We start from the raw sequence: 24,246 nt of genomic DNA, 5'->3' as shown, positions 1-24,246 counted from the left end.
TAATCATGCACACAAACATAGACACCTAAATCCAAGCACTCTCAGGTGGAAATGGATTGTCATAATACTTTAAAAAGAGCACACTGAAACACTTACTTCATAAAACACTTACTATATTAAAGGAAATCAAAATATCTGCCCTAAGACAGGTTGCGCCATGATCTCACTGCAAAGTCTTGCCTCAGATTAATCCGCAAATGTTAAAAATAGATAAATTAAAAAAATAAAAAGCATAACGTTCTATTTTGCATTTCATATAACTCCCTAGGACTCATGTCAGAATGATAGTTTTAGATGCCTTGTTGATAAATGCCAATAACTCAGCACTAATATTCTCAGTAACATCCAATTCTACCAACTCATTTCTTCTTCAAAGAACTTGGTTGGGGTGCCTGATCTTTCCTCAGGGTCTATAATCACAGCTCTTGAGGCTCCTCTGATATGCATTATTTGGGCAAGCTAGGGAAAATACACAGAGTCTTTCCAAAGCTCTGGGCTTGGCAGGTCCCCTCTTACACTGGTGGAAGAATCTTACTACCGTGCTGGTCCCAGCTGACTTGCCTTCAGTCACATCCCTAGCAAGCTCAGGCTAAAATTGTGCGCAGATTCCCTAGACTGTTATTCCAAGAAATGAATCAGCACATATTGCACAAACAGGGCAGAGAAAGTGGTGAGCTGGGATTGTCCCATTGAAAGAATGAGTAAGCACAGTGCTACAGTCTGAGAGACAGGCAACAATTCAAGAGGACAAACTAGCACCATTTTACACAGTACTAATAGTAGCCAAATGTGCACCGACACACACACGCACAGAATAATAATAAATAAATAAGGAAAAAAGTTCAATTGGCATTAGCATCCAGCAGGTTCAAAAGTACTGTTGAATAGTTTTGAACAAGGAAGCCTGTGAAATTTTTTGACTGCCTTTAGTACTTCCTGGGCTTGGTGAGGCAGGAAATATTGCATAAACAATCTTTATCATGGCATTTTGGTGTTTTCAGTTTCAGTGCCAGCAAAATACATGAAGTCAAATGTCATATATACAAACCCACACTAGAAAAAGTTTTGGAAATCTCTGACTATAACGAAAGTGAAAAAATATATATAATTTAAATGTAAATCAACTTATCCTCAATTTGCAGTGTTTCTGTGTAATTACAATAGTAATACATATGAAATTATTTCTAGATAGGAAAAAAATAGAGAAATACTTGTTTAGTAAAATTTAGCAAACACATGCAACAAAACTTAGAGGAAAAAAAATGTGTTACAAGGTTCATACTAAGAAAAGCATGTAGGGAATGATAATAGAAAGTAACTAATCCATCTCCCAGCTAATTCATCATTATTTGTAGTATACTGACCATGTTTTATATAAGAAATCTCCAGAAGCACATGCAAGAAATATTATTTCCAAAAAGCTTACAGTCTAAACCAAGATAGAATAGATGGGATTAACTAGGAAGCTAAAAGGAAGGAACAAAACCAAGCCAAGTATATTCCATCTAACACTGTTTTTACTGTTTTACATTAACATGAATGCATCCATCAAAAATTTTTTTTTTGAGAGAGAAGAATAACTGTCTCCAGCTGATCATGAGGGAGGCCCATGAGTACAGGAGAGAAATGTTGACTCTTCAATGTGTTCACTTTCAAGGAAAAAGTATTCCCAGGGGACTTCCTAAGAGCAAGAGACTGAAATGATAGTCATTGTCAATGGCATCATCCTGACCAACTTGCTGGAAATTTCTTGTACAATTTAATGATAACTTATTATAACAATATCTACCACAATGGGAAACTTTCTGAACAAGGGTAAGTAATTGATGCTCTCAAGCACAAAGAAAAATTTCCATTAGAACCTGGGATACATTGTTTTTAGTATGCAACAGCAATCCAGTGATGAAAAACCTTATAGTTAACCAGTGTGGACATCCCTTCAGAGAATGGATCACAGAAATGTGTAATCATCCAGCGCCAAAAGAGCATGACTTTGAATGAATGCAAAGCCCAAAGTAACTTGAGCTGGACAGTTTGTGCGCTTGCATGTGAGCATGTAAAATATGATACTCAAAATTAAAAAAATTCTAATGCTAGTTACCACCAGTATTTTAATTCGATGGAAAAATCTCAGTTTATGAGCATAATACAGTAACAAGCTAAAAGGATGAAGCTAAACTGAGGAAAACTTCTACATTCTGAGCATGTTAGTTTTAGTATCTCTCTGGATAGGATTTAGGATCAATGAATCTTTGCTTAATCAACCATTAGCCTCACAATTACTTGGGATTTTCCAAGCATCCAGGCCTACTGAGGAATGTCTCTCCATTTCTCTGTTGGTTGCTCTACAATTACTTCCTTTGACCTTGTTAATTGATGAGCTACAAATTAGAAAAGGTTCTTTTTCTATTGAGAAGAAGCTCTAACTTTGTGCCCCTTCAACTTTTTTTTTTTTTTTATCTCTTTTTAAAGGATTACTGGCTATAGTTCTACTATGAATCCTACTGCTAGGAATTGTAATGAGATCTGTAGTGAACTAAGAACAGTAAACTGTAACCAAAGCAAGGATGGAGAAATATCTATATAGTTATTATTTTATAAATCATTAGTATATTCACACAAGAAAGATCATTTTAACTTACTTGTAGGGTAGATATTGAGACTATTAAAGACCTGAAAAATAGATGACAAGACAGGAATATCAACCAGTTCTTAAGAAATCTTTTGAGATAATGAGTAGGATAGTCTATAAATTCCGTAAGCTAGGAAAAGGAAGCAGAACAAGTATTACAGCACTTCTGAGGATGTACAAGAAAAGCCTGCAGGGTGTCAATCTGTAAGAAAAGATGATAGTAAGCAATTTTTTATAGATAGAACAGAGATGTTGCTTGACAAAAAAAAATCTTCCCACACCTGCTTTGGGCATTGAAGAATCCTGGGAAGGATTTGATTCCTCTAGAAACTTTGAAGATTTTTTTTTCCGTTCTCCCAAGGAATCACATTAAAAAAGAGAAGCTGAAAACGATTCTACTTTGATTTGTCAAAAAAGATAAGAAGCATTTTGCATGATTTTTTGTACAATTTATGATGCTATTCCATACAATCTATGACTCTCTGACAATGGGAAAATGACAGAAAGTCTTTTTATGTCTTTAAGAAACATTTCACTAAAATGAGGATTTTAACCTAACAGACACTGTGTCAGAAATGTCAATGTAAGCAGTCCACGTTCACTGAATTTGTGTCCCATTTACTCCTGGGACATTGCACTTAAGGCAGTAATCATGAAGACAAATATTAATAACCTCATAATCCAGAAAAAAAGTCAAAGGAGTCCATCTTGATTTTTGGAGAACCCTTATACTAAAAGCAAAAAACCAAAAACAACAACGAAAACCTATTGTATTGCAAGTTATACCTGTTGTATAGCAAATGAAAAAAAAAATAATGTATTTCCAATGGTTAACATTAGCATTCAGAGAAACTGCCCAAGAAAACATTGCTTATTCAAGCTCAGTATTTTTCAGCTAAGAGCAGTTACTATTAATTTATCAGCCAATAGTAAGTACTCAAATTAGGAAAGAACATTCAACCATTGAACTCTATTTCAACCAATCACCAGGACTTATTGAGCTATTTTCACCTAGTTATCATTTATGTTTCTTCTCTGTGTTGGTGCACTGCAACCATCAAAATTCCGAAAAGTTACCAAATGGACCAAAAAAATGAAAGAACAAAAAACAACTCAAAACAAACAAACAAACAACAACAACAACAGAAACAAACAGAAGAAAATACAAAAAGCCAACAAATATATACATTGATTTCCCTTCCTATGCAAACAACAGGGTCCAAGAAAATTAGTGGTTATGAACTTAAGTCACAGAAAAAGAAGAAAATTGGCTGATACCAGTTGGCTCTTTATTCACTGTTGTGGTTGCTTTTTTGCTTTCCTCCTGTATCAGAATTTCTTGCTGAGCTCTGTTTTCTCTTTATCTGTGACAAAGATTACAAAAATTTCCAGATTTATGGCCTTGCTGGACTTCAGTGTTAGGATAATTCCTTCAGCCTTGTTTTCTAGACCTTCTAATATCTTTGATGGCTATGTTTAATTTATTAACATTATCTTTTGTATTATATCAGGAGATAGATCTCCTAGATCAACAGAAACTTCAGTTCCCTTCTGCTCTGGTATTACTGAATAAATATCCACAAAAACACTTCTTTGTGCATGTGTGTTATATTTTGTACAACTTAATTTCAATTTTCAAATGTTTGAGACAGCACTTAGTCTTCTGAATCCAATTACAGAGCTTTACTTACTAGCTTGGATGGGTTTATAGTTGAATGGGAATCCTGATACTTTGGGAAAGCTATTCTCAATTTTTTATCCTAGAACCCAATCATGAAGCCAATTTTTCGACACTAATAAAACTTGGAGACTTGTTAGAAACTGCTTGGTAATACCTGAACTCTAAGAGATTAACTGATTTCCTACTGAAAGCGGCTAGAAACATTCGGCTTTGCAAATCTTTGACTTTCAAACTTTTAAAATCAAGATGTTTATTTTGAAATCAAAGAAAAAGAACTCAAAAGGATATTTTGTTCAGAACTTTTTTTGACAAAAATTCATTACAGCTTTTGTAATAAAATTTCAGAAGATATTCCCTGCACATAAAATAGGCACAGGCAATAAGCCACTAAATGTAATTTCCTTTTAAAAAGAAAAACAAAAAACAGCAAAAACCGAAGTGCTAGATAAGAATTATTTGAAAAGTAAAAGAGAAGAAAAAAACCCTACTTCTTAGCGCATAGCATTACAGTATTTATAGCAAAAATGCTATTAAAAATTCAGTGTTAATACTAAGATTATCAGCTAATATCAAAATCTATATACTACATAATTTATTTTCTTTGTGCCAACAACTGCTTTGTGTTATCAATGATAAAATCCTATTGAACAGAAAATATAGAAGCCTATTATAAAATAGAGAAGCCTGTTCGCCTCATCTAGGATAAGTGCTTCTCTCTAAAGCTGACTGGCTCAACCCTGCTTGAAATTTTCCCAGTGATCCCTCTGTTTATTTTTGTCAAGCCAAATTCCCCATTTTGTGAGACCATCTGTAAATTTTGCTGTAGCTTTTTATAGTTTGATTGTCAAAAGCTTAAATGATAAAAGCAACAGAACTTCTACCTTGGGAATCTCTTAACAAATATAATCATTAAAACTTCTTTTTTTCCTGATTCCCTTTGTTTCCCCAATAGCTACAATCAGCAATGGCACCCAGGGAGAACTGTTGAGTGACAATGGATTAAATTCAACTGCAGTATGCTAGTGTTGGACACTATTACACTGTACCTGTACTTATTAATATGAAAAAAATGTATTTACCTCACACTATTTGCATTAGTTTCTTGGCACATGTTCTCATTTCTGTAAAGAATTGTCTACACAGATATTGCATGACTGTTTGTATCTAAACACTGAATTTCCCGCCCCCCCTTTCCTATTATGCTTGTCACAAAAAGTCTCTAGCCTCAAATCAACATAAATGAGTGTGTCTGGCAGTGTGTGCATGCACAGTCACACAGCCTCATCTGTGAAACTGCAGCAATTAATTATATTTATAGTGAAATATCTGCAGAACATTTGCATGTATGAATTATGTATTGGGCAAAAAGCAGTACACTATGGTTTATGCATTTCTGTTCTCATGAGAATTCCTTTAACTGTAATGTATGCTATAAAGTAAGAGATTCTTATTAATTTCTCTATCATCTTAAAGATGAAATATCTTTTTAATTAAAGACATTCTTTTAGAATTGTTTTTTTTAAATAGATACTTATCTTGTTTTTACCCTTAAATTTCCTAATACATTATTCTTCAGTGTTTAATATATGCTTTGCTTTAATATAAAATTCCTGTAACAGATACCAGCAGAAAAACCCAAACCATCAAGGAGTGCAGGACAGAGTTTAAGGCAGTGAAGTATGCATAAAATATAAGCATGATATTATTATCCCCTTATTATGATTATTACAAAGCATAATGAGCAGTGTCAGTCTGTTATCTTATCATTTTATTATTTTGTGGATTCACCCACAAGAGTAAAATGTAAATGTATTTGCTGAGCAGTAATGAGTCAATTGGCTGGAAATCATGATAAAGAAATAATAAGGTACTATGCTGCAAAGACTATTCTTAGCTAAACTAATTGTATGCTCTGAAATTAATTAGCTGCTACAAATATGACAGGTGGCTAAGTTAGTTGTGAAAGAAAGCAGAACAGAATATTCAGAAAGTGCTTTTTTTTTTTTTTTTGGCCAAACAATTTTGGGGACAATATTTAATTAAAGTTTAATCTGCTTGAGTCTCCCCAAGAATAACTTCAGAACTTGGTTTTCCCCATAATGTCCTGAATACAGATGCAGCAAAATACAGCATTAGAGTTATCTTGAATTGTCCCTGCATATGGAATAATTAACCTCCAGTTTCAAAGTACATATATATTCTTCCAGAAAGCAATAAAAACACTTTAGACATAAGAAGAAATCAAATCAGTTGTTAAAAATCTCTAAATGAACAGTTCTCTCACAGATACCATGAATAGAGTTTATCAATAAAACATATTCTTTAGTAATCAAGTCAGAATTTACTGCAGCTCCTTCTTGACATGTAACTATTATGCATACCCCCTGTGCCTATTTCCTTTTGTAGAGCTTTGCAGCATGCAGAAAGAATCCAAACATTAAATCTGACGTAATATGAATTAACTGTGGTGCGAATATTGCTCCTAGATTGTCTCTCTGTTTACAGGGATCACAGAATTGTGACAGATTAACCTAAACCATTAAAAAAGTAATAATTATTACAGTACTTGAGAAATGCAAGAGGAGGTTGGTTTGTTACAAAAACATGGTCAGATAACCATACACTCCAGGATTCTGTAATTTATTTTGCTGTAGGACAGTACTTAGGCTGGAATTATTTTAGTTAGGGAGAAGGAGGGTGTTATATTATTCTTCAAGGTTCTGTTACAGGAAACATATTAACATTCATTGACCTTGCAGTAGTAATTTGGACTGATGAGCATCATTATATGACTGGTATATTAAAGAAGCTTATTAGAGATAGGAAGCATCCTTTGCTATTCAGAGACACTATTACCATCTGAGATGTGCCTGTCATGGCGTGCTCACATGCACGAGCCATTTGGAACAGTGGAAAAATACTAGAATAGATTGACTAAGCTACCAGGTTATTGTAGCTTACAGCTCAACTTTTTAAAAGTTGCATCACATGAAAAATTCTCACCTATACCTTACTAGTAAATAAATATCACATCTTTTCAAATTTAACCACAGAGCTACTTTCTTTTAGTAGGTGAATAAGCAGCAAAGAGTATACTGAATGAGAGACATTTGGGAGTACAGAGTCACTATCACTTCTGACCATATTGATGCTGGCCCAAAATAGATCTGTGATTGCAGTATTCTAAATAGAGAGTCACCCTGCAAGTTCTTCTTAGGAGGTGCAACACATCTCATTACCACATTTTGGAAGAAATATGCTGTTAACAGAGGATTTTCTTCTTGTTTTGAGGCCATGAATATAATTATCACTTGATAATTTACAGTGTGCCAACTGTTTTACTGCATCTAGTAAGCAATAAAGCACTATGGGCAACATGAAGTTTGTGGCACCTGCAGCTCATTAAAAGGGCACTATCAAAAACAAAATGTTTAGTTATCATGTAGTGCTTGGCTACATGTGAGCAGTGTTTAGGATCAATCTAGAGATCTCTACATAAAGTGCCAGTGGCAACACAAGATGCTAAAAAGAGTATACATTCACAACACAGACTATAGGAAGCCTTACCAATTTATGAACAAAATGATTTTTCTTCAGAAGTATATTTTCTCTGAAACTTCATAGGAAGTTATTTTTTTCTGATAGCCTTCTTTGCATTCTCTTTTGCTTCTCATGTCCTGTACATACCTCTACTAATAAAAGCATTTACTATATAAAGGCATTTAAAATGAGTCATTTCACCAGTTTAAACAGTTAAGCATGTAAAAATGAAACCACAGCTATTATTTCTTAGCAGAATTGAAGAAGTTATTCAGCTAAAACCCTTTTGGTTACCAGTTCCTTACAGTATCAGAGCTGCACAGCACAGCGTCTCCCATGTAAGCAATTGAGCATGCTTGACACAGTTGTTCCAAACACATGCAGTCCACAAATACCAGATTTGCCACATAAGCATGACAAGCACATCCATAAAAGCACACCCTGTGTGCTCCTGGATTGCCTCAGAGAGCTGAAGAAATTCAGAGCCTGCTCCTCGTTGTCCTCTTTGTTTGAGGCAAGGCACATGCCCTCAGGGAAAGGGGCTGTTCTAGGCACACAGGAGGAAAGGGATGCTCCAGGAAAGATAGATTTATAAGATGAACCATCTTCCCCAAGATCCCTTTTTGCACTCCCAGGGTGCACAAGAGGTTGTAGAATTCAAATGCAGACAGAATAGCAGGCAATGGGTAGAAGTAAAGTGGGATTCCTTCAAGCATCCTGCAAGGAATCTGATGATCAAAGCTGGGTAGCTAAATGAAAACAGGACTGAATCAATAGTAAGGCTGGCTGAGCTTGAGACAAGTTCTTAGGAAAATTAGGAAAGGACTGGAGATCAGTTATGTGGGTAGAATGACCTTAGAGATGGAACTGAGGCAAAACAGGGTTGCTTCAGTGAAAAAACTGATGGAACAGCTCAGCTAGATTTGGCAATGACCAAAAATATGCTGAGACAGCAATGACTGGGCAAGCAGGCTGGATGCTAGGCTGATTTGTAGGTGAAGGCTGAAAATGAGACCTGCAAGATAGAGACTGGGAGAGACTGAAGTTAGAGGAACAAGAAGAGGCAGAAGAACAAAACAAAACAAAAAACAGAATGAACAAACAGGAAGGAGATAGGTGCATGAGGTGCGCTGGAAGGGCATGAGACATATAGTACAGAAAAGGTTGGGAAATCATAGAGTTAGTGCCAGGAAGCAGTACCAGTGTGGAAAAGTAAGTCAGACTAGATAGAAAAGTGAAGGCTAGGACGAGAAAAAGTGAAGATTTGGATGTCAAAGTACATCAAACTGCAACAAAGAGATGGGAATAGAGAAGAAGAATTCAAGGATGTATGTATATAGTTTTTTTGTCTAGTATTCACTATAGGATGTTCCTTGCCAGGGTAAGGTATGAACTTTAAGTCTCACTGTCCCTCACTTATAAACATCGGTAAATCCTCACGCACCCTGCCGCTGCCTCTTCACTATACAGTACAGCACCCTGCTGATGGGTGCTCCACCTTAAGAAGCTGAATGGTGGTTCACAAATTTTGAATCTATAATGACTTATGTAGACAAGGAATATATTGCCCCAGGATGGATGAGAATTAATTTTTTTTTCATTCTCATTCTAAAGACCAATGAATACTTTAAAATCTGAAGATATTAAATGCACTGAAGTCAAGCAAGATGTTAGAAAATCCAGAAAAAACAGTTTCTGTGATCTTCTCTGCAATCTTAATTAATTCCTCCCGTTATTATTAAGAGATAGTGTAATACATAAATAAAGGAATCCTTAATTACATTATATTATCTTCTCCCATATATATTCCTTTTCCTGAAGTTGGTAATTATACAGAACTCTTGGATTTAAAAGTTAGATACATAAAGAGTAGACTTCTAGACTTCACAATTGCAAAAAAAAAACCCGTAAGAACAGTGAAGACACACACAAACTTCCAAGTAGGTTGGCAAAACAATTCTCAAACTCAAAACTCTTACATTCATTTTCGTATTTTGATTCTCATATATTTTGAAACTCATCAGCTTACTGCTAATAATTTTTGAATACCTGACATCTTCAATAACATATCAGTTAGACTTAAAACATGAAAAGATGGTAACAAAAAAGAAAGTTCTTAGTCTGACTCTTCACACTTTTGAGAATGCAAAAATTGTTTGAAATAAATAATGAGTAGACCTTTCACCTGAATCATAAGAAAGCTTACGCAAAGCCATTTTTTCTTCCCATGTTTTAAATTCTGATTTTTCAGTGAATGTCCCTATTTTGCACTTGAAGTTGAAGTAAAAGAACACCATTCGCTCATGAGATTTTTCCAAGTTGAATTTTAGAGTCTCAAAGGAGTTGGCTAAACTTCCAGCTCAGCTTTAAAACCTGAATCTCCAAGATCTTTTCCATTTCTCTTTTTCTGTCCTGTATTCAAGTCCTTATAGCATATCGTCCAAGATGAATAAAAATTCCATGTCTAAAACCCCACACATTTCATTTCATTATAGGGGTTCCGTTAGGTAGCAAAACCCAAGCTTATGAGTTGGAAAGGAAGGTGGTTTTACCTTTAGAGAAAAGTGAAAAAAAAAAAAAAAAGCTGCATTAAGCAGATCCTATTTAATATATGGCTGATTTTAAAGAAGGGTTGATTTCACCCAAAGTGTCTTTACAAAAAAAGATTTCAGGAACTCTTTAGGCTGCAAATCAACAAACATATGGATAAGTCAAAGGAGAAAACTGAAGAAATAATGAAATAGACGAGATCCTTTTATAGGTATAAAAAAAGCTAAAACAGCTTACAATGGAGATTGGTAGAAAGTTTTTGCCACAACTAATTGTGTGTAGCTTTTTAAAAAAATAGTATTTTGATACTGTACTGTAAGCCCTTCTGCTTTCAAGAAGACAACAATAAAACTAAAAATCTGAAGCATCTAATAACATTGATGATATTAATAAGAGTCTTAAAGTATGCTGCCAACAGACAGGTTTTTTTTTGTGATTTGCAATTGCCCATATTGAGTGAATTGTCCCGAAGCAGATAATCAGCAGTCTTCCAACTATTTTCCCTTCCCACTACCAAGAACATTGCAGTTTTGAATTAACAAGAGGCTTTAAAAAGAAGTTGGGAAGTAGAGGACACCTGTGCTTTATACAGTGTAAGCAGAAATTAATCTTTCTATGGGCTAAAGTAATCCACTATTGAATGCTTTTCTACACTTTCCACTGAGAAAGTGGTGTAGGTCTCCCTTTTCAAGATCAGGTGGTCAATTTACAGCAACATCTTTGTACTTGAGCACTTGAGTTGACACAGGCATGTAGTAGACAGCAAGTAGCAATTAGAGTTAAGTGAAAAAAAGAAGAGACCCATATTTGTTACTCATGTTTGAAAACTGATCCAATTAAAGTCTGTTAAATTGACCCATTTTACACTACGCTAAGCATGAATAGGGCTCTGGATAGAGTTTTTGGGAGTGTGCCAGAGGAGGGACCATTGAATACACACTTTTACATATGAAGTGGCAAATATCCTTTAATGGAGATGAAAGATATCAGGACAAATCTCCTTGGAAGAGTTCGAAGTATAGCCCACACCTTTATGCTGGTCAGAGAATACACTCTATAACCTCATTATACAGCATTCATGGAATGGTGCCAAACAATTCTGAATTTGTGAAAATGTATGTAAATTCTTACTTAAGATTCTTTTCTACTAATAAATTATCCTAGCCATGCTTCCTTCCATGTTTTTGTTCCTTTATCCTTCTTATAATGAAGAAAATGTAAGAAAAAAAGAAGAAAAGGAAGAGAGTAGATTGTTAATTACAGCATGCTGATTACTATGGAGACGTGTTGGCATCTACACAAAGCTGATCAATATCAGAAAATCCTTTCTGTGAATGCTTTATGTTTTTTGATTATCCTCAATATACTGGATAAAGAGTGGGCATCCCCAGACCAATATTCTTTATTTTTCCCTCAAATTTCAATGTTTTTTTCTCTTGTTCCCGCTCCCCCCTCCTCTTTTTTTTTCCAATCCCCCGCCTCACCTCATACCACTCAAAGGGAAAGGAAAAGGAACACATTAAAAAGAAAAAGGAACCCCCCCCCCCTTTTTTTTTATCCCTATATACACTGCTGAGTCAATTCTCTTTAAGCCATTGAAAGAGAAGCAATTATTACAGTAAGACCAGGCATCTTGCAAGTCCTTTAATTGCACCTGGTACAACAGATACTGTTCCACCTCCTGTAGTCCAGACCCAGCATTCAACTCAGTGAGCCAAAGTTGTGTGATTCATATATCTTCAACAGAGTTATAATGGGAATTAGTTTGTTCCAACAGACCTAGTTGTTTCATAGGAATACCACATATTTTTATCATTTTAATTAATAATCCAAGACTAGAGGCCAACTTTCAACCCTAAAGCACTTTTCATTTAACATTATTGTGAGAGCACATTTAGTGCTCTCACAATATCTCTTTTGACACAGTCCATCATCCAGATTACTGTTCTCAACTATATTTTAAAAATTGCCCAATCTCCTAAGAATGTTTTTTTTTCCCTCTTAACTGCATTTTGCAGGAGGAGATATCATATACACGCAATTTTTTCAAGTCTGCATATCACCTTTTTCTTAACCCAAAGCTATGTGAATCCCTCTCCTTTCTGGACAAGGATCAACTTTCAGAATTCTTTTTAATACTGCATCAGAGGAAGACATACTGTAGCGCTTTAAGTAAGAAAAAGACTATTCTGTTGTCACAGGAATGAACTGGGAGGGTTTGTAATGTTTGCTTCATGGCAGTAGAGAACTCTTGGGTTGGACTACAAGAAAACTAGCACTGAAAAAAGCTAATCAAAAACACAATTCAAAACAGAATGAGGTTATTTCAGCAATAGTATTTTGAAAAATTAAAAAGGAGAAGTCCAAGATCCACTAAAAAAAGAAAGAAAAAAAAAACACACACACACAGAGAAAAAAACATACAACACAAAGCAGATAGACACATGAATATACGCTTCACATCGCAAGTTGACTTTGCCTGCTTTACCTAAAGGAAACCATAACAAAAGTGGTATAAAATTAGGTAAGCATTTGCTAATATTTAGAAACCAGGATACCAAGAGACAAAACAGAAAATCTGTGTCTACATGACCAAATCTATTCAGATTTCTGTATGCCTCATTATAATAAATGAGTCTCCTTCAAGCATTTAATAGTCAGATAGCAGCACCCTTTTCTAGCCTCTTTTCTGCCTCCAAAAGAAGGAACTTTGATCGATTATGCTTTTCCACATTTTCTTGCCTGCGAGTAGGAGCGAGTGCGTTTGGAGGCTAAAGTTAGCCAAAAGCAAAAATTCTATACGGTTAATCCAAAAGAGTAGCCAGAAGGTACCACGAAGAGAAAGAGCTGCCCCCTTCTTAGAAATATGCAAGCACAAAACCTCAAACATTCCACCAAAAATGAGAAAGCAACAGCTAAAGCAATGCTCTGCAGCACAGCCTCGTGGCGGCTGCCTCACCCACGTCCCCAGGCTGCAGTCTGGGTGGGCTTCTCCTCAGAGCAGCACAGCTTGCAAAGCACTGCAAAGGCTTCACTATCTTATTATTCTCACTGTATTTTATCCACTACTGTAAATCTTTCCAAAACAATCCATCTGAATCACGTGCACAAGATAGGCAGGCATAAATGTAAAAGCTGGCAAACATTTCTGTTGCATTAGTCACTTCAATTGCATGTCTGAAAACTGTTTCGGGACGAAACCATTTTCATTGCGGTTTAGACAAACCATGTCTAAAGTCTTAAATTATGTGCCTCATGAGGAGGCCATTAAAAATCCCAGCCCCAAACACTCTTATCAGCACACCCCACTGCTGAATTTGCTCTAACTGCATACCAGCAAAAGCTACACCAGGAAAAATGCAAGAATGAGAACAGCCCAGTACATTTTTTAAACACGGAAGATTCAGAGGCAAACATTCCTTCTTCACAATCTCAGGCTGCAGTGGCACATGCCATTCCAGAGCTAATAGCTCTGAGGACGGAGTGCTGCTACCACCGATAATTGGCAGCCTGTTTGAGCGCTTGGGTACCTTAGTATTCAGCTGCCATCTAGTTACTACACAAATTGATAAAATACCCCCATGTGGTATAGCTGCAGTAACAGGAAACTCTTTTTTTTTTTTTTTTTTTTTTTTTTTTAAGAGATACAGCAGACTCCCACATGCGTTTTTCTGCCCTGCAGTTTTTGAAGGCACAAAATAGGACAGAGAACAAGAGTGAAATGCTCAGTGTCTGGAAAGCCTCTCATTTCCATCTTTGCATGCACCCAAGAGGTGAACATTGACAAGGGTTGAAGAACGTTCTTCTTGGAGTGAATGCTAATTTAAACTTTCACTGTGATCTGATATGCTTTAAAATGCAGCAAATCCCTTATTTATGAGTATAAAGGCCATGAAAGGGCTTTAGAATCTAACCCTGGGGGGCTCTTCAAGTGCATGAACCCAGTGATGTTTAACACTTGCATTTACTCTTGAACAGTTGCTTGAAAAGGGTAAAAATACCTGGTAGCTGGTCTCTTTTCTGAACAGTTGAGAAGGCTTATTGCATGAAATGAATAAAACAGTTTTTAACAAAATATTTTCTGGTGCTATAGCTATTGTTCTTTGCTATTTAGAATTCACATTTCTGGAGCATACATGATCTTGCATACATTTTTTATGACATAATCTCTCATGTAAATGCAGTTTTTGGAATACTGACAGGCCAACAAAGAAAGCTTGCTTTACTTGGGGAACAAATAACATTTCTCATCGGGTCTCATATCAAAAAAGTTATTCAATGTCTCCTTTGATTTTTGTGATTTGGCTTTTCCCAAGGAAGTCTATAATGCTGAAATGAAACATTACATAAATATACAAAGTAAAATGTATTCTAAAAGCTACAGGCAATTAAAATTGTATTTTACAATAAGTTTTGAAATACACTCCATGAAGAACAAGCATAGTAAATGAACTCTGTTAAGCCGATGCAGGGTCAGATAAGCTACCCTGAAATGAACAGTTATACTTAGAGAAATCTTGATTAGAAATCGCTCTGTTGATTTATATCTTACTTCCAAAAGTGGCGGTACTGCTGCTAGCAGCGCTACAAAAGAGCCTTTCAGAGAGCTTTGGTGATCCCTTGGGCTGATAGCAGACACCAGCGTGGCGGGTCCCCAGCAGTCTGCCTGCCTTCCTCCCATCTCCCTTGCCCGGGATTAGGGGCCAGGCTATGCTCAGTAATAAACATCTGCTGGATCTTCAACCCCACAGCTCACTAATGGAAGTACTATTTTAATTACCAGGGGTTTGGGTTTAAAATAATATGCTAAGGATCAAATGTAGAGAAAGATCTATGTGTTGGGCATACAACACATACCTGCTTTTGTCTTCTTTGCTACAATGGACAATGTTTTCTCCAGGACAGCAATAAAGGATGTTGCTGGGGCCAGTAAACTCTGAAAATGTTCCTCCCTGTATGAAGCCCCAGGGTTTGCCTGGTGACATCCTGAGCCTCCTGGTTCATGACAAACCTCAGTGTTAATTAGCACAGCATTGCTGACACTCTGACACTTCCTGAGGTTATGAGGCAGAAGTATTACCAGAGCTGCCTAGTCTCCTTAGTGCTTCCTCCTTGAGGAAGAAAAGGAAACTTATTTCTATAGCTTTATCAATATGACTAGTGAAGTCAGTATTCACTAATATTTAAGCCCAACTACTTTTCAATCCCTACTGAAGAAACTTACTAACTATGTAGGCTACCCCATTCTCAAATGGATTGCTTTCACCTGATGTTCTGCTTCACTTTTTCCATGATAATCTACAGCTGAAGTCACTGGGGGGACAGAGGACAGCTCTAAATCTCTTTGGGATCTTGAAAACTCTGTCATGCTCCCTAAAACTGGGAACATCCTCTCTTCTTCAATCCAAGACTGAAGCTAATATTCAAAACACAATATGACAGTTTTATCAGTTGAAGTGATTAGCAGAACCATCTTTTATGTTATACTTGCTAATCAGTTGAAATTATTTTTTTACCTGACATATATACATACATAATCTTACAGAAGGGAAAATATGCCAAACAAACATTGATTTTCAGTGCTGAAAAACAACACAAACATGCAAAACAAGAAAATTGTAATTCTAGATGAGATTGGTGGCCAGCAATTCAGGAGTGAATAGTGTAATGAATAAGATTTGGCTTGATAGCAGAAGAATGTTATTAACCTTGAGTGCAGTGTAGCAGGCTGACGGAGCAGCATTCTCCTGGGAGTGTCAAAGTTACTACCCCACTATTCTGCAGGTAGAGAGAAATGCATTTATGAAGGGCAATATGGATCACCTCAAGTTGTGCCAGGCGAGGTTCCAGTTAGATATCAGGAAAAAAATTCTACACAAAGAGTAGTTAAGCATTGGAACAAGCTTCCCAGGGAAACGGTGGGGTCACCATCCCTGGCAGTGTTATAGAAACATGTAGATGAGGCACTTAGGGACAAGGTTTAAAGGGTATGGTGTTGAGAAGCTTACGGTTGGATTTGATGATCTCAAGCATCTTTTCTAACCATAATGATTATGTGATTCTGTGACTGATATCAAGAGAAGACTCTGTTCATAAGACTTCTGCACCATTCAATAGATTGCACACCAAGGCATTAGCACAAACCATGAAGTGTCCAAACTGCTATGAAAATTACTACCAGCTGGTACAGGAAATATAGCTTATCCCACCCACATCTTGTCAGAAAAGGGGGAGTGTCTGTAGATATGGAAGACTTTATAATACACATTTATGATGCTTCTCTCATGAAGTCATAAAATAAACTGGGGTGATCAAAGTTGTAACACTCCAATATTTACATCTCTGTGCCAAATTTGTCATTTATTACTTCTGAGTGATAATTTATTCCTCTCTCTCAAAGTGTTGTAATAGTTAATTAACTGATATTTGTATAATTTCTTGGAAACAAAAGGCACTGTGCATAAATGAGAAATTATATTTTTCTAAAATGTCATTCTTTTAAAAATTTTCTACAGTTCCTTACTTCAGTGAGTGTAATAACTGAATTCATAATTTAGGAAACTCATTCACCACACATTTTTGTCTGTTTCACAGCTTTTTACATAGAGATGGAATTTTGCTCAATATTGTCAATGTTTATTCCATATCTACTCGCAAGGGCTAAAAAGAAACCATTTCATTCTCACTCAAATCCTTTTTACTGAAAAATATTCAAAATATTCTTTTCATTTGTCCTTTTCAAAAAAAAAAAAAAAAAGGAAAGGAAAGACAGGGATTAAAATGTGACACAGTAAAAAAGGGTAAAAAAAATAGGATATATAGCTGTATAATAATAGCTATGTATAATAGCTATATACTTAGACTCATGCAATGATAAATGAATATTTTGTCCTAATTTTCACTGGAACCCGTTACCTAATGCTGCAAACCTACATATGCAGAGGATGGATAAAACCAGGCTAGGTTTAAGGGCTGATTTCATATCAGATATGCAAATTATGCGAAAGTGACACATAGGTATAAAGGCAACATTCCTTTTTTTCACAGTGGGCTGCTTACATGAAATGTATTTGAATCTTCCTTTTATGTTTTGACAATATATCTAGTTCAGGCCACTTCTGGAAGCTGCACCTACCTATTTTTACACCTGTCATGGTAAATTATTATTTAAAAGCAAAAAATAAACACTTTGATCCTGCGAGAAATTGAAACTCTCTAAAGGCTTTTTTCTTCTTCTTCTTTTAGTTTTCTAAAACCTGCTCTGCTTAAGGCCATGGATTTCCCATCTATCTTCCAGTTGGATAATTACGTCAATGCAAACTCCTAGATTAGGTGATTCAAAACATAATTTTCACTTAAAGAGTTTACTCAGACTTCTAGTAAGGGTAAGTATGATTTTGCATGTTGGCATCATCTGATGCGGCTGCACTGCTAACTGGAATAAAAGCTAATTCCCAGTATAGACTAGACATAAGCTATTGTAGTGTAAACTCAAGTTGCTAGTAGGAATAGAAGAAGCTGGCAAAATGTTGCTCTAAACGTTGGCAAGATTTTACCAATTTATTTTGCAGGGCTACTCAGCACTCAGAATTTCATTCTATGGAATATTTCAAAGCTGCCAATGTTTTTCAGGGACCAGCTTGCAAAATCAGCTCTGAGCTTGAAGATTTATAAGCTGATACTAGGGAAACCATAACAACACACTTCTGAAGGAGCGGAATCCCATGAAACATATGACTGAAAGCAGGATGAGAAAAAAATCTGAGAGTTTCCAAATTCTATTCCCAAAGGAGGAAGTTGATCAGCCTAATATTCTGCATTTCCAGAACTAGCACAAGATCTGCTTGTTCTAAGCCTTATCCTGTAAAGCCAGAATCATGCTGAAGCCTCTGGCATATTGATTATAATTGTTTCTTATTGTACTTTTCTATATTTGTCTCACCTGCTCCTTTGCATTATGAGCTTTCTGGAGCAGATAACACTGTTCTGTGAATAATTCTCTTAATTATTACAGTGTGAATACAATAAAATAAAATGCAATTGCCAAAGGAGAGCCTGTGACTATACTGTCTAGGTATTATGATAATGCTAATGAAATAATGAGATTAATTAGATTAATAGATGCATGCATGCAGGTAAATGATTGTAAAAGGCTTCATAGAATTTTAATATAGTGTGTTCTGCCAAAATGCTTTCAGATTACATGATGTTTTGCATAGGTACCAGTACCAGCCTGAAGTTTTGTTGATTTCTTAATGTATTTTTCTAGGCTAGAAAACCAATAAATGTTATTGTGAGTGACCTTCCTATTTTAGAATGGCTCTGCCTAAAATAAAATAAAAAAAGAACATAAAAATTAAAAAAGAAAATTTCCTTAAATCTCCCCAATTTAATATATGTTGAAAGATAAAATCTGCCCAGAGACAAGCATACAGTAACAGAATATATAGTAGGTTGGAGAGCTGTTACTTGAGGTAAGAATCTCAACATAAGTGAGAGTTTAAAGGGTGAGTCTCTAATGTCTTACTTGGGATTTTTCAGTTAGGAATTTTGATTTCCAAATAGCATTTGATCCTAAACACAAGTTTTGATAACAGTACCTGTTCTACTTCATTTTTGTTAAATTTTTCCAAAATCTGACAACACACCTGGCAAAATAAACAATGCACTGAATTTGTGCTGAATTGAAGACCGAGCTAGGTCTCAAAGGGCCTTTGGAACTGAGTGTTTGAAATCGCAAAGGAAATATTTGACCATATGGAATCCGTAAGAACAGGTTTCATACTTCCATTGACTTCCACAGAAGTAATGTTCCTCGAACACAGTATGAGAGTCACTGCAAATGTGAGACATCTATGAACAGAAGATGTAGAAGAAAAATGTAGGGCATAATTCAATGACAGAATAACAACACTCAAAAGGATTAGTGATATTGTATAGCAATATTATGTGATATTTGCTATGCACTTCTCATTGCTCCTCTACCTATCTGAGCGGAAGTAAATGGAACAAACAAAGAATAAAAACCCTGCTTAAAATTTGTGGTAGAGCCATTTACTTTTTAAGATTTTCAAACACTACCTAATGCATGCAGCTCTCAAAATTTTTAGATATATAGACCAGATAGGTCACTAGGACAGGTGCATGCATGGAAAATACAATGAAATTAATAGTTGTAATGCGTCCCCCATGTTAATGTTTTGAACATTACGTTTTGAACATAATGTTTTGTTGTTTTGAACAGCTACATTCTTCTGTAATAACACTTTGTTAGAGAAGACCAAAGTCCAACAAGAGCCACCTTGCATGCACCTTTCTTGAGTCCATATCCAGCCTTGTTTTCATAGGCTAAAGCATATATTGGGCTTGAAAGAATCAATTCCTTTTTTGCCTAAGGGAGAAATCTTTTTTCTGTATAGTGAATTTCTAATTCAACAAGGGACTTAATACTGCAGTATTAACTGGATATCATCTGCACTGCATATCATCTGCTTTTTTTTTATTTTTAACATTTTTAACAGAAAGTGCTATTTAGCTGTGTCTGGACTGTTAACGCCAGTAATGGTTCAGAACAGGACTCTCTTCCTTTCTGAGTCAAACAGAGTAGATCTTACTTTTGAAATTCATTTAGCCTCTCTTTATCATTTGCTGCTCAATGAAGTTATTTGAAAACACTTGTTTATCAGTTTAGTCAGCCTGGAAAAAGATACCTTAATATTTATTTAATAAACATTGTTTTCAAGATCCTCAGGTGAGGTTGACTAGGAATGCAAAAAGTATTGCTTTTTGAGTAATTGTTATCCACAGGAGTAAGAAATTTAATTGCTAGTGCTTATGATGTACAGAAACACACTATAACATTAAATTTAAACATGCTAAAATATCTAAAATATCACATATAGTTATACAGGTGTGCAGTATTTGTGCATACAGATTTATGCCATCACAAAAGTTCATAATATATACTTTGATTCTCAGATGAATTTATTTGGCATTCATTTTCTGCTACTTCCTTTTAAGGCTGCAGCAGTGAATAGAGCTATATGGAGTTCCTACCCAAACTATATACAGGATAAAGTAGTCTATGTTGTACCAGCCAGCTATATTCCTTCAGAGACTCCACTGTAGCTGAGAACTGCTCAAGCCGTCTGTGTTACTTATTTTGCTTGGCACGATCTCCATACCTTGGAGCTGTAAGAAAGAAGAAAATAGAAAGTGGCTTCGGAACGAGCCGTGCTGATCTCACGTCTTATGGGGACACCTCAGCAAGGACTGGCTGGTTTCCTACGAGAATATTCTGTGCTGCCGTAACATGAGAAAAGGGACAAGCATCTCAATGGTTCTGAGTTGCTGATCCAAACAAGGGAAATACTGCCTTGCTGTTCATATGGATCCGATCCAACACACTTGACATTAAAGACAGTCTGCTCATTGAGTATAACAAGCATTTTGAGTAAAGCTTATACCCTTAAACTATGAGGCTCCCAATTGTCATGGGGAAACTTCTAAATCAGTTTAGCAAAGAACGCAAGCCGCAGAAATAAATATACATGCACATATACACATAACAAATGTGAAGAAGCATCTTTTTCATAACTGTGCTACCCAGGGATCAAAGCATCCTTCACACAACATGTGATTGTGCCATATTTACTATCAATTTTATCTGATACTGTGTAACTACTATGCTACCCTTCTGCTCTGCTTTAATTAACAAGGTATCTAAGCCCAAAGACTGGAATCCTAGAGTTCTTTCAAACTATATTAGGCAGCTAAAATATGAAATTAAAAGAAAACAGAGTTCCGGCCAACAGAAACAAGTGACTCATTTCCTTGTGAAAACACACAAGGTTTATGTTACTCTGGCAACGATGTTCACCATTCCAGAATAAAGTCTCTTTGCTCCCTTCAGAGCTTTTATGTATTCCTGTTACAGTGTATGTTCCACTGTGACCTAACATTGAACCAAGTTATTCAGTTATTCACAAGGGACTGTAAACTATGCTTTAATTTAGATAGTTTCTAAGTCTGCTCCTTTGACAATAAATTAATATATAAATACATGCTTTTTCACAATGAGGATTTCAGATGAGAAAAGTTGTTTCTGAAGCATATTGAAAATACGTATTGTACCAGACTTCGTTATTGTCATGGTAAAGTTGAGCTGCTGCAACTGCATTCACAGACCTCTGCAAGCAACAAACATAACACAATTCCAAAGGCTTCTTGTCATACGGAAGTTGATTAAATCACATCCTGCATGACAAAATGCAGGTTAGAAAAAAAAAAGCACCATTTATAATCTCATTGTGAAGTTAACCAGATGTTTCATGAGAACGGCAGCATAACAGGGATACAGAAATCCTGCCCTTTGGAATCACTGCTGTGGCGGGGGGAAAACAAGTTTTCTAATACAGCAGTTCTCTCTGTAGCTAAAGTTATTGTGCAGCATGACAGAAAAAATGTTCTAGTTTCAAAACAAAGTGATAACTTGGTATTTATTACTGATCTTCTTCAAGATGTTTCCATACAAGATAAGGACAGTAAATTGTTACCTAACAGAAGAGAGAGATTTTCTGCCTGAATTCTGAAGCTTTTGCCTGTGTCTTTGGAGATTTCTCTGGAGTTAAGATGGAATTCAGGGGATTTTGCTGCTAGCGTTCTTACTTTTCAGAAGCACTTTCATAGCAAACTGTGAACATTAAAAGTTCTAAAATACTGCGTAGGAAAACTCCCACAGAACACATGATGAGCAGAAATATATTACCACAAACTTTTTGTCAAGTAGCTGAACTTGAAAACCATATGTTTCAAAATGGAAGTTTATGAGGTTTATGTGCAAATAGGTGTTCAGCTAAATAACTTCATTTTCCTACCTGTATCATTTCAGTCATTCATGTACAGCTCTGATGGAAAATTTCCAAAACTTGATTTACATGAAAGTTCCCCAAAACTTGGTCGGTGTCCTCTGAGATCCAGATTTCATCCTTGCCCCTAGCAGTAGCATTGAAGTGCAAAAGAACAGGCAAAATGCCATTTTGAACCCAGACAGCTATAAAACCACCTTAATTTCTCTTCAGAGTTTCTCCAGTTCAAAACCATCAACTTAAGCTATCTTAATACAAATAAAAGTAGAATGATAAACTGAATTTGGATAAAGAGAAATGAAAATCTTGAACAGCTTTGCTTGAAAAACTATTACTTCTTCAATAAAATCTTATCCCAAATCACTGACACTTAAAATTATGGGTCTTCACATTAACTTTGAGATTGAATTCTGTGATTAAACTGTGGAACCAACTCATATTCATGACCTACTACCAAATTCAAAAATGTAGTAGAATCCAAAACACGATTACACATTTTGATCCAAGTTCTTGGCTGCAGTTCTCTCTGTTGAACATTGCTGAAGCAACATGAAGAAGATGGAAAGAAGCCTTAAAGGGGCAGCTGTAGATTCTCTGGCTGAATCAAGTTTGTTGTAGATTATTCTGTGTCACCCAGCATTCATTTTTCGAATTAAGACATGGGTCAGGAGGGGCAAGGAAGACCTCAACATGTAATTCTCAGATTTTCAGATGCTCTGTATCACATGGAAGATCTTGAGGATACATTTCTCTGCCCACTATTTATTGGGGAGAAGGACATTCTGAGTGCTGCTAAAAATATAAAGCTGCTTATATGGATAATAAAAATTGAAATTAGAGTGGCTAGATTAGATAGAATTGTACCATTTTGAGAGATGCAAATATTGCGTTCCAAAGCAAAAGCTATCTGCTGTTGAAGGTCAAGATGAAACACAAAACATCCTTTCTATAACGGTTCTTGACCAGCTCTCTCAGATATATGGAACTAGTCATTAACAGATACAGACTACATGTTTGGATAATGAAGGGATTGCAGGTCTAACTCCGTATCGCAGTTCCTCTGCTGCAGCACTTCTGATTTCACATAGTGACGCAGTGCCAACATGAAGATAAGAGAGACAGAAATATTTTGCCTTTCTTTTCATCTATAATACTTGAAACAAACAAGATTAGCAGGGATACCAAACAGAAAAGCCTGGTTTATGTAAGTGATTAAAATGAAAAAGGGTCCTTTTATACTGTAAGACCCCCACAGTATATACTATATTGTCATAAGCATTCTTGTGTATTACAAGCTATTGAGGAAGTACTACATAATCTACATTACTACATAATGCTTCAAATGCTTGTTATAAAATATGCATAAGCTGTAATTGCCTGTGAAAGCTGAATGTTGATAAGAAGAAACAATAATTGTGGGTTTGGCCTTGATCCTTAAACAGACATGTCTCACACACTAATAAAATATGGTAGCTAATACATAATACATTATTAGCTTCTGAAAAATGAAATATTTCTGCCTAGACTAAACTTACAATCTGCACCTATAGTATATAAATATTTTTAAATTGATAATTGATGGCACTCAGTTTACATGAACCTGATGCATACTGTTGACTGTCATAAATTCATGGAAATAAAAGAGTTAATTTCATCTTAAACTATCATGAGCTGCTGTTACTCTGACAGTTAGGGAACACCCTTTTCATAAGGTCTGAGCACAGAAAACAGTCCTGCGTGACTGAAGTCAGAGACAACAACAACAATCTCAGGGTGACACTTCTGGTTACAGATGGGGGTTCAGGATGATTAGCAGTAGTGTGATTAGTATTGTCTTTTTTAAAAAAAAAAAATGTTTCTGAGAGCATACATTCCAGAGTAGTAAAAGAAAGGACTGATTCTACCAATATAGTAAAAATCAGGAGACGTGTGCTATACAGCAATCGCGTCTGGCATCCGGAAACCTTTACAGTTCA

Source organism: Tinamus guttatus, unplaced genomic scaffold (genome assembly GCF_059628265.1).
Source record: "Tinamus guttatus ecotype Peru unplaced genomic scaffold, ASM5962826v1 Tinamus_guttatus_pri_ptg000060l, whole genome shotgun sequence".
Lineage (NCBI taxonomy): Eukaryota > Metazoa > Chordata > Aves > Tinamiformes > Tinamidae > Tinamus > Tinamus guttatus.
Note: the sequence above shows the minus strand (reverse complement) of the source record.